General features: G+C 40.3%; 1 long non-coding RNA gene across 11 annotated transcripts in view; it reads left to right on the top strand.

The window, feature by feature from the left end:
* The window catches only part of LOC115485599 (uncharacterized), a 64,506-nt gene that overhangs the window by 35,761 nt on the left and 16,446 nt on the right, over nt 1-12,299 (top strand). For 5 of the 11 annotated variants that reach the window (XR_007778002.1, XR_007778000.1, XR_007778001.1 and 2 more), the window contains 6 exons: nt 1,138-1,206; nt 1,666-1,884; nt 6,169-6,249; nt 7,512-7,614; nt 8,786-8,964; nt 10,127-10,586. This is a non-coding gene — a long non-coding RNA (uncharacterized LOC115485599). Of the gene's footprint in view, nt 1-1,137; nt 1,207-1,625; nt 1,885-6,168; nt 6,250-7,511; nt 7,615-8,785; nt 8,965-10,126; nt 10,587-12,299 lie in introns of all 11 variants that reach the window. The other 6 variants (XR_007778004.1, XR_007778008.1, XR_007777999.1 and 3 more) reach the window with 6 other exon arrangements.

The following is a 12,299-nucleotide window of genomic DNA, read 5'->3' as shown; positions in this document are numbered from 1 at the left end:
GCCTTCCCTTACATAGCATGATGAGCTGTGCCCTCAAAACTCTTCAATATGAGGTGTTTCTAGCTTGCTGAAAATCATTCCCATGCCTTCACTCAGTCTTTGTGCAGGAGGTGAATTTCTCCATAGGTGCCATCAGTGCATCCCTAGGCTGAATGTGAGCACAGCAGAAACCTCAGTAAATTCATGGAAACCACATTTTAGGCCCATTATTACCTCAGGAGGGACATGAGCCTGCCTGCACTGAACATGTGCTTTCTTGAATCCTTTCAGAGGTTTTTCATATGTGAGTAATGTGGCAGTGACTGAAGCAGCACATCAGTTCTCATGGTCCCCTGCTCCCCAGATCGATTACACCCTGTCACACCAGCGCAGCAGAAGTCATCGTCTGAGGGGAAAACCCACTCGTTTCTCACTGCATTCCCAGCCCCTTCAGAACCTCTGCCAGCACATGCTAGCTCTGATAACATTTTAAGATACTGCTCTGCTGAAATGAAAGCCTTGCTTGCAAGGCCACGCTGTCTGAAGTTCTCCCATCCCTCATTTAAATCCAGTGTAATTAGCCCGACTGCAGACCTTGTTGTTATACATGCTGAAGTATAATGGCTGCTATTATAGCAGCTTGCAGCAGCAAAGATATATGATTTTGAACGATATGTCAAGGAAAAATAAACATGTTTCATTTCTTCATTAGATAATGTTTATTTATAGCACAATATATATCTACCTCCACTGTACCATTAAAGTTTTGACTGCCTTTTAACTATAAAATTTGATATTGTTGTGGCAGCTGCACTACTCAAATGATTGCTATAGTACAGCTGTTATCAAAGAGTAAGATTTATAGCTGCCCTACATGGTGTAAAGATATGTACATATTTACTTTGTGTTTTACTACTTGTGTCCTATATTTTAATGACACAAGGTGAGATGAAATAGTGAAATAATAAACTCTTTTTGCTGCCTCAAAAGCAAATGGCGCTATTTGTTTAAAGTTTGGTGTTAAATTATCTATTGTGCCATGATAATTTTTTTTTCTCTCTGCTATTTTGGTTTATTTAAATATACTTTATATGTTAGTAGCAATCTTAGGGGTTTTTTTGTTTTGTTTTGGTTTTTTTTACTGTTTTCACTTTTCAGAGAAGTGCTCTGGCACTGGAGTGAGAACGACATGCTTGATGAAACATGTCAAGCTACATTATATTGTAGGTAAGGATCAATATTTTAACCCTTGGGTAGGTTGTTGGAGCACAGTGAGCAGCACCTTCCCTCATTGGTGCTTTTCTAGGAAAATCACATTTATGTGTGAATAGGGCACCAATATCCCCTTTTATGGGGCTGCTGTCCCACATGACCCTATTGCTGTTGCAGCAGGTCCCTGGGCAATGCACCACGTATGAAAAGAGGATCAGAAATTCTCTTGGTAAAGGAAGGGGTGAGAAACTCTGCCCAGCTCAATGGCCAGATCCTGACCATCAGCACAAATCATTTATAGCCAGGTCTGAGCTCTCCTGCCCTAACCCAAGGCTAGTTTCCATGAGATTCAGATTTTCTAACCACAGCATTTGCAGAGTAGGAACCTTTGGCTGCTGTTTTGATTTTTTTTAGTGACCAATGTCTTTTTACAGATCCTTCTTTTTTTTTTCCCCCCCACTGGTTGGATCTCAGTCAACAAGGACTGCCTAATCAAAAGGGCCTGCAAGCAGAATTGGGTTGTTTCGTGAAGGCTGAGGTCCTTCAGCAGAAATGTGACATAGATAGGATGCAGTGGATAGTCCTGTAATCCTGTAAATTCTCCTGTACAACAGGAGAATTTAAAATTCAAATGTTCTCTGAAACTCTGAAACCAGAAGGAAACAAAAGGAGAAATCCAACTACAGAGGAGAGGTGAGTGATAGACTTTACATTCTTATTTAATTTTAATGACCTGCTCTGTGCACCTTTACTTGGTTGATGTTGAGTCCAGTCCTGTCTGTGTGAAATTCAATTATGTTGCATTTTTTTGAGTAGGGAAGTGCATTTTTTTTTGTTTCCCCTTAAGAAAATCCATAAGGCAGTATTCCCCACTCTAGTCTGTGTTGAGTCAGCCATGCATTTGTGTTTCCTACCAAACTCTTTTATGTATTAAATCTATTAAATTTATCTTTTTCTTGCAATTTTTCTTTTTTTGAGAAACAGGAAAACATAAACTAGAGCAGTTTACTTATCTGCTCTCCTTTGAACTCACTTCTGCCTGTTGCCTTGAACATTTCCTATGCCTGCAGTAGGTACTTTTACCTCTCCACCATGTTTTTAATATATGAATGAAATTAAGAGAGGGTTTGAGATAACTCCAGCTGGAAGAGCTGAGCACTGGACAACTCCATGTCCACAGGTTCTTGCTGAAGATGCACACTGCATGTCATGGACTGGAATGTCAGGACTCTGCCAGGTTCTAATGCATGGTGCCACCTCTTTTGATTTGGTAGGGAAATAAATTCCTCATGTTTTATTGATTTTTAGCTTCTGTACCTTTATTTTTTTGCCACTGAGTATGGTTTGAAAGTCATGTAAAAATGTAGTGAAAACGGCTTTCTTATGAGGTCTCTTTTCCTTCTGGATTTTCTCATATCATAAATCCAAAAACAGACTTTTGTCTTGATATTTTGGTATTCCTATTTTTTTTTTCCTGACACAGACAAAAAAGTCTATGGCAAATTAAAACAGAAAAAAAAATAGAAGAAAAATGAGAACTTCATGTCTTGTAAAAGATTTGGCTCTACGTTTGAGAAAATCTCCATGCTTCCTATTATTTTACTCAGCCATGCCTACCATGAGATTACTTTGCCTTGGGGTGATGGCTTGCAGGATTTACTCAAGCATTACTTCTTATCAAAACTTTGACCAGCAACTTGGTGATCACTGGAGTCCCCAAGCACAGACTTTACAGGGAACTTACAGGCTCAGTTAAAATCCAAATTACTTTAAATTAGGCAAGCAAGCTACCAGTAAAGCAGATATGGCATGTGAGTTGACATCAGGTAAAGCAGAAGTGATAATTAATAACCCAACAATTTGGATGGGTCATTGGGCCAGCTCTGCTCGATCAATGGCTGCTGTCTCTGTGCATTTTGGCTGAAGCTGCACCAAGAAAAAGGGGCCCTTTTGTGAAAACCACTCTGCCCAGGCCAGACAGAGGTGCTACACCACATCTGTCCTACCAATTCCAAGCTTTTTGCAGAGGTAGGGCCAGCTCCATAGGTATGGAGACCAGTATTTTGGATTAATTCACCCTAAATGAGCTTAGTATTAGTTTTCAGTCCTTTCACTTCTTTTTTCTCTAAAACCCTGCCAGATATTACTGAAGATCAGATTTTGCAATTGCAGAGTAACCACATCCTAATCCAGGGTTTTCCTGCTAATCAGAAACAATTTTTCTCTTGTCGGTCGTGTTCACTTAATTCATTTTGTCTTAACTCTTTCACTACACTTAACAGAAGATAGGTGCCTAAAATTTTCACCTCTGCTCATATGGGGAGCTCTTACACTGACCAGACACCAACAGTAACTTTCATATTATGTTACAAAAATATTCTTTGAGCATCTTAAGCACATGATTCTTCGAGGTTCAGGAAACAGGAATGAAAACCAGTAGCTCTGCTATAAAGACTTCTGCATCATCTGTTGAGTCCATTTTCCTTATTTAAAGTAGACAGGGAAAAAAAAAAGAGAACCATAAAGAAGATAGAAAATAAGTAGCTGAAAAACCCACTGAAATAACACACCCACTAAAATAATGAAGTCATAAACACAAGGAAAATTTGTGTTAAGGCTACAAAAATACTTTACCTCAGTTCCCTCGGGGCTTGTCTTTACAAGACACAAGGCCCTTTTCACTTTGAGAAGAATCCAAGACGCTCAGCTGCATTTCCAAGGCTGGGCAATACTTAAAGAAAATACTGTAAGGCTGCAATGTCTGGTCTGAACCAGGACCCTGCTTGAAAAAGCTTTACAAATAAGCTAGAGCAGAGGTTTGACTTGAAGTATATCTGCCATCAGCTGATGGCCAATTAGCTGATTAATTATAGGGCTGATCCCTGAATGAGGGTCCATCATCCCAGAGCAACCTTTAAAAACTCAAATGTTGAGTGTCTCAACTGGGTGACTCTTTCTTTGAAGCTGAACAAAAGCAAAACTCATAGAGCAATATTTTGTTTATCCTTTCTCAGGCACTGTGTCACTGTTTTGTTCTTCATAAATATGTTCCTAACAGAGAAAGTTTTGGGTTGGAAAGGACCTAAAAGATCATCTAAACTAAAATCTCCCTCTTTCTCTCTGCCATCTCTTTGCTTCTGCATATTTCCAGAGGGATACAAGTCTCTTGCTCCCACACACTGATGAGGTGATGCCGTATTTGCAGAACTAGCACTGACTCTGGTTTGCATTCACTGAAGCTGTAGTGATACAGTCCTACATAGCTCTGTCTTTGCAATATCTATGCCATGGTTGTCTCCTAGGTCTTAGAAGTTCTTCCCGGTGTCACACAAAATCAGCATTTCCTGTGACCGGAGTCAATAAAATTATTTATGTGAGTAAATACTGCTGATTATGAAAAGCAATTGTGTATTTTAGTGATCATGGCCATACTTTGACCAGAAGTATTTCGACACTTCAGCAAAGTGCCAGATTTCCAGCAGGGTTTGTAACTCAGTGCCTTTGATTTTAAATCTTGTGGCCAGGTTTTTATTGTGCTGAACACCCAAGGAGCTCTGGGAGTGCTGAGCTCTGTGCTGGGGAGGGAAGGGAGGCCCTGGGGAAATCCTGCTCTGCCTTGGGCAGCGTGGCAGTGGCTGCTGGGGTGATCCCTCCCCAGGCTCCAGCCACATGCAGCTCTGTCCTGCAGTCATGACTGCACGTGTGGGTGGCACAAAGAGGAGCTTGGAATGTTTTTAGGGACGTTTCCTCTTTCTTCATGTGTCGCATTAGACAGGGTTGCAGCGTTATCTGATAAAACAAATCTCAGCATCTCTTTGAAGAAAATGCTTCTGTGAGAGGGTTTTTGCAGATACATAAAGCTGGACTTGTGTTTGAAACCACAGAGAGGGGGCTGGACACAGCTGTAGAGGTGGCACAGAAGTGATTTCACAAGGCCTCCATCTCCCCCTCCGTGTGACAGCCAGGATGTGTTGCACCAACAACATCCCTGTCCTCCTTCCCACAGAAAAGGTTTCACCTTTTTCTGACCTCATGGCAGGAAAGAACCTTTCTGACTAATATTCACTAAGGCAATGGTTCTCCTTAGAGATTCAAAATGAAAATAGTTTTGCCTTTTTAATCACCTTTTAACAATGCAGCAAAGCCATTGCTAAGTTGAACTGAAATTATTTTCTTATGGTGTATAAAAGAGGAGAAAAGTGTTCATATTGTCTTTGGACACTCTTACTTTAGTGACAGAATTGAATATATACTATTATGAAAAGACATTTATAATCTCTTAAATTCACCCTTTCTCTATCTGATCTGGCATTTGCTGCCTCTATGCTGGTGACCATATGTGTGTGCTATAGATCAGTGTGCATGTGTTATGTGGAAGGAGGAAGAGGGCTGACCGACTAAATCCATCAGAAACAAATATGATACAGCACCAATCTGCTGCAATGCTTTTCTCAGTGTCCAAAACCTCTCCTTTCCATCAGGGCCTCTCAGTTCTGCTGCATTTTCCAGAGCTCTGTTTCTGTTTTAAAAATTTTATTTTGTTTTATACATATATATCACTATATTCTAAAATTTTAAACTTTCGTTTTTTTACTACAAGATATTATATATTTTTCATTATATACTTTTATTTAATTATATACCTATAATTTTAGTTTTATAAATTAATTTTGGAAAGTTTTTTTAAGGCTTTAGGTTAAATGTAGTGTTTTCTTGGGGATTGGAGTTTGTTAGTAAAGAAAGTCTAAAATTTAGCATGTGTGACTCTAACACATTTCCACCCTGAAAAAGGGGTGGATGTAACAAGAAATACATTTTGTCAAGGCTGGTTTGGGAAATATTTTGGGGGTTGAGTTCAATTTTCTGTAAATTTTCTCTTTGTTCTGTTTTTGTTTCTGTTTTATTTGTTTATCTGTCTTTCTGCTTGTGGGGTTTGTTTGTTTGTGGGTTCTGTCTTGTTATGATTTTCTTCCATAGGTGAAACAGGACAGGAATTCTGTCTCAGCCATGGGAAATGTCCTTTCCAAGCACATGAGGAAGTCTGTTTTGCAGCAGCAGGTAAGATGATCCATTGCTTGACACTGCAAAACAACCCAGTATCACCCAGGTCAAGGGGCCGTGTGTCCAACTTGTAAAATTTCTCATCTGCTCCTTTTGCTCTGGAGGGAGAGGGACTTGGTGTTCATTGCCCCTTCTATCTGTAAGATTTCTGCTAGAGATTTAAAATATGCAACTTCTCTACTCCTACAGCAAAGCCCAGTGCAAATCTTATCTCAGAGATGTCTTCTGCAAAAAATAACGAGTAAAAAATCCTGCTATAAATGAAAGTCCCTTCCTAACACATAGCAGTGGCTGCATTCTCTTTACTGTTTCACTTTGATATTTCTGTCTGAAATGGCCACTCAAGCTAATGCATAAAAACCCCCAAAATCACATTTGTGTCAGTTTTCTGACTTGCTGTTCAGAGGTCTGCAGCTTTTCCATAGCACCTGGAGATAATTTAAGATGTTGGTCCTTTTCAGTAGGTGCAGGAAGTGTGGGTCAGTTGTCAGCATCTGTCGCTCTGTTAGGTACAAATGCCTCATTTCTGGGCATAGAAAATTCCCAGCAGTTTTTTTTTAGGTGAGACACAGGTGTAATTGTGAAATCATTAAGACTGGAAAAGACCTTTAAGACCCTTAAGTCCAGTCATCAACCCAGCACCACCACCATGTGATCCACTAAACCATTTCCCCATGTGCAATATCCACGTTATTTTTGAAAACTCCAAGGATGGTGATTCCATCCACACTTCCCTGGGAAGCCTGATCCAATACTTTTCAACCATTCCCATGAAAAACATTTTCCTAATACCTAACCTAAACCTCACCTGGTGCAATTTGAGGCTGTTTTGTCCCGTCCCTTGCTACCTTGGAGAGGAAACTGAGCCCACCTCACCAAAATCTTATTTCATAGGATTGTAGAGAGCTATAAATGTCCCCTGAGCTTCCTTTTCTGCAGCCTAAATAACCCCAGCTCCCCCAGCCACTCCTCATCAGACTTGTGTCCCAGACCCAAACCCCACTGTCTTAAATTAACATGTAAAAAAGGGAATTATATACTTTTCCACAATAGCTATCTCTTATTAAAAAGCACAGAATTTTCTAAATATTTCACGTGATTTCTCATGGAATTCAAAATAATCTGTTTCCTGTTTTTGCTGGGGTGATTTATTGTTCCTGGTCACGTGAGTTGCAGGGAATATGTAAACTGGAATTTGAAGCAAGGATGGTATAATGCATTTCAGGATACACCTTGACAGAGGCATTAATTCACTGCAGGTTCTCTCCACATGGAATCTCTGTACTTTTATGACATGTACAGTTGGTTGTAATGCCATACTGGGTATCATGTATAACATCAAAGAGCTAAGTGAGTATAAAGGTATGTTGTATTTCTTCAGTTCATGTCAACAAAATCCTTTTTAACCTTGGATACCTCTTGCTTAAAATCTTTAGCTGGTCTTGCACTTTTATTTGCAGCATATCTGTCCAAAAATAATATTTGTAACAGGAAAATGGAATGACTAGGATATCTTCCTTTTTTTTTTTTTTTTTTTGTTGTTTTTGTTACAGTCTTAAATTATTTAACTCTTAGGTGTCCTTGGAAGGCAGACAAAAGTCTACCAAATAAAGTTAAGTTCTTGGAGCTCATCAGCTTGCTTTCCACACTGTCATGAAATTGTTGTCTTAAATTGGGCTGCTTCCCAAACGAAATTTTCCTGCACTGAGATAACGTCCCACAGCAGATTTTCTGAAGCCCTCAGAGATTATTGCTGGGCCAGCATTGCAGGCTTTGCTGAGTGAACCAGCAGAGGGTTTCTTTGTGGACAGGACTAAGCAAGGCAGAGAAAAGCCAGGTGTGACCTGGGAGCTGTGGAGATGCTTTCACACAGAACGTGAACCCAGGGAGACAGATCCTCCTGAGGAGGAGGGATTGCTCTCAGGGGCATCCTCTGAGCAGTAATGTGGGTAGAATCACATAATCATAGAATGGTTTGGGTTGGAAGGGAACATAAAACTCATCTTGTTCCAATCCCTGTGTGGGCAGGGACGCCTTCCACCAGGCCAGGCTGCTCCAAGCCCTGTCCAACCTGGCCTTGGTAGTCTGAGCATCTGAATCCTTTAGGAACAGCCTAAGCAAAGGAGTCTGGATGGGAAAGCCCTCCTGAAGCTGGTGTTTGCTGAGCTGAGGTGTACATTCATGGGAAAGGTGTGGACAGGCCTGGATCAAACCCCTGTATTCTCTGCTTCCTTTGGAGGTGACCCTGAAATTCCCCAGACAGGAATGATCAGGCTGCCCTCCCCAAAAGAAGACAAAGGGGATGATTGTCCAACCTTTGCCCGTGCTGATGAGTAGTTACCATTAGCTGGCAAAATGTGTCAGGAGCTGGAAGAGATTTTGTTTGACCAAATAGTTTAAAATAGTGGTTGGAATTGAAACCAGCTGCTGCAGATACTGGCCTTTGCAGTAATGCAATTACAACAGTCTTTACACTTTCTATATCGCTGCTTTTAGCAAGGCAAATGACATTCAGGAATTTATTTTTGTGCAGTGTATCTGAGAAGTGCCCATCTCTGAGGTGGACAGATGCCAGTGGGGACATCACGTACCGTGTAACAGATTTCAGCTGGAGGCTCGGAAATGTCGCAGGATCCACAGAATCCTTGAAGAACAGAGAGGACCTGAGCTTCTGATGTGTCACTCAAAGGAGAGGCTGTACATGACACATAGGTTGCTTTATACCACTCTCTAACTCGGTGTGCTTATGCAAAGAAGTGCATGTGGGATCGATGGCATATGGTATATTAAGAAAGAATAACACCAGATTTTTAAAAAATGTATTCACCCATTAAATGGTGTAAATTAAAGTAAGCTGTCAAAATGACAGCACAATAATGCCATCTTTGCAACAGCACATACTGCAGCACAGTTAAATCATATCACTTTTGGGGAAGAATTACAGATGAGATCCAAGAAAAAATTGCTTTTGAAATGCAATTCTTTGTTAGTTAAGAATCATCATTGCTAGCCAGGATCCCCTATAAACACATAAAGCACACAGTCACTGTAATAAATCATGATAATTTATATCACAGCTAATTCTGGGGAAGTAGCATCAGGGGTTATACTTCAGATACACTTCATATTACTCAAACTGTAATTATTTTCATTAAAATATAAAATTGCTTACAGCCAAGTTACTTGAAACACACAGCATTGCACATTTAACCATGTACACAACAGTGCCACAAGAGTTCAAAATAAGTAAAGTCAAGTGTTAAATAACAGCACTTATACTTTTTAATTGCATATCTTTGCAGACACAATCAATGCACTTTTAATATTCCTTTTAGTGAAACGTTGGACTGGCTTTTTCAATCATCGTCATGTTGATTAAAAGTCAATGTCAAAATAAACTTGAGAAAATACTGTTAGGTGCTTGTAAGCACAGCCTCTCTAATGGTTTGTGCATGTCAAGAGGGCAGATTTTATTCCAGGAGGAGAAAGGGAAATGCTTCGTTTGTGCGAAGGCGAGCGGTGGAAGGCTGAAGAGTTTGAACGTTTTCAAGTGTAATAATTTATAAAACCACTCGCTCTCTAGTGCCTTTCTCTAACAATCTCAATGGGTTCTACAAACAGTAATTAATTACAGCCTCCAACACCTCTGAGAGGTAAATACAGGCAGTATGAGGTGCTCTTCATCTGTCTGTGGAACAGAGCAACCCTACAAATCTCTGGAAGATACAGGGGCTGCAGGAGACCTTTCCTCTTGGGAAGATATATCTATCTATCTATACCTTAGATATATCTATCTTCATTAAACTCAGTCAGAAAATGAGTAATGAAATGCATCCTAAAGACTGGTTTTTTTTTTTTTTTTTTTCCCTGAAAGATCATCCTCCATTCTCTGCAAAGGATGGGGTTTTATAGCAGGGTAGAATCAAAGCTGGGAGCTAAAAATGTCATCACCTGTTTGCTTCAAAAGTCAGGTGACAATGGCGAATGATGCAGAGAATTCCAGAAAAAGAAAAGAAGCATGTGCTTTCAGGTGTGCAAATGGCCCTTGAAGTGTGAGCATACAGAACTTGACTCTAGCCCCAGTTTTCAATAATTTCTTTATAAAATAATGGTATAAATCTCCTGGTGAACTTTTCTTGATGCAGGTCTTGTCCATTCCTGCAGATACCATCAAGATTCTGAAAATCTGCGGCACAGCGGAATCTTTTGGGTTCTGTAAGCAAACTGTGCGTTCAGCCTGGAAGAAGGGCCCAAGCAGGCTGACCAAGAACTCTTCTCTTGGAGGAGTTTTTCCAGATGGCCTTTCCAGCAACTGTTTCCCATGGCAATTCCAGGTGAGTTTTGAACCTGAGCCTGCCTCCTACATTTCACAGTTTTGTTGTCTTTGCTTTTGGTGTCTTTGACATATTGAACCTCTAATTTTCATTTAGGCTGAGCCATCTCCATCTTTTCTAAGTCAGGCAGTAGTGAGTCCTCAGTTTGCTTGATATCATAATCCTCATTTCTCCTGAAGTGGAACAGTCCAAGTTATTCTTATGATCAAAAAAAATGGAGGAGCTGGTTTTCTCAGTCCTTATTGTGTATTCTCACAAACTGGGGAGCACCAGGAGTGTTGGAATTAAGGAACTAAGACATGGAGATTAGGGCTAAATCTCAGCACTGAACTTTTTGACGTCTAACTGATGTCAGCAAAACTTTTTCCCAGCTTTCCCATGCCTGTTGTGCAACGTTACAGGGAGCTGAGGATGACATTCAGCAGTCTTCTCAGGAATTTCAGAGGAAGAGTGATCATTAGGAAAGAAAGATCGGGACAACTCTCTGGCTTTGTGGATTAAGATGTTTTCATGGAAGTAAAAATGCATATGAATTCAGCAGTGAGGGAAGGGATTTGGACTCTGGCATTTAGGCAGGGCAGTTGGTTGCCATCATTGTTTCCTGACTATGTGACAGTGAGCTTGAGCTGGAGAAGTTTCTTGTGCCATGTCCCTGAAGGGAAAATCCTAGTGGGTCCTGTATCCAATGCCTGAGGTGCTGCCCCAGTGAAAAACAACCTCGTGGAGAGTGCAAACATCTTTGTGCAGGAATGATACTTTCCTAGGAGAACCTGAAAGTCTCCAGGTAAATCCAAAATATAAAAATGTGAAAGCTCTCACAATGCTGAATGAATTTCCCAAGCACAACATCTCTGGAGAGAGCAAAGCAGATCTGCACCTCGTGTGTGGACATACTCTGTCCACATTTGATTTGGAGAATTTTTTGTCCATTTAGATTAGATATTAAGAAGAAATTAGGTGGTGAGGCTCTGGCAAAAATTTTCCAGAGAAGCTGTGGCTGCTTCCCATCTCTGGAAGTGTCCAAGGCCAGGTTGGATAGAGCTTGGAGAGACCTGGGACAGTGGAAGGTGTCCCTGACCATGGCAGGGGGTGGAACTGGATGAGATTTAAGGTCATTTCCGACCCAAACCAATTCTATGACTTGTCCTGTCACTTATATGTAAATAAAAAGTGCATTATTTCATCCCTTCCACCATTTGTTAATTTTAGAACCTTGACAATGAGAGACTAAAATAGAAGAAAACAGGTAAAGTGGTGGAAAGCAGCAGAATTATTTCAGATTGTATGAGATACCAGTAATCTCCCCAGGAATGTAACTTTTTTTAGTTCAAGTTGACATTTAAATTGCATTTTGTGCTGGAAAGAAAAGTCAGTGGGAGAAGAAGGATATCAAATGGAGTAGTGGCACATGTGGTGAGTCACATTTGCTATTATTTTGTAAGTATTATAAAAATATATCTGATTTTATTGGAATTGACAGAAAATTATTAAAAATTTGAGATAAAGTTTTCCTTTGGTAAACTGTGCCTTACAGATGGCACATCAGAGAAAATTCTCTTCTTGTTAAGAAATCAAAACAGTTCAGGGAACACGGCAGCATCAGGATAATAATAGTTGACAGGTACAGTGGCTGTGAACAAACACCCATATCATGGTATCTGAGATACCACATTTTCCCCACTAAAATTAAACCATGAGCTCTCTTTGACAATG

The sequence above is a fragment of the Serinus canaria genome, chromosome 7 (genome assembly GCF_022539315.1).
Source record: "Serinus canaria isolate serCan28SL12 chromosome 7, serCan2020, whole genome shotgun sequence".
Lineage (NCBI taxonomy): Eukaryota > Metazoa > Chordata > Aves > Passeriformes > Fringillidae > Serinus > Serinus canaria.
Note: the sequence above shows the minus strand (reverse complement) of the source record. Positions and strands in the feature narration are given on the sequence as shown.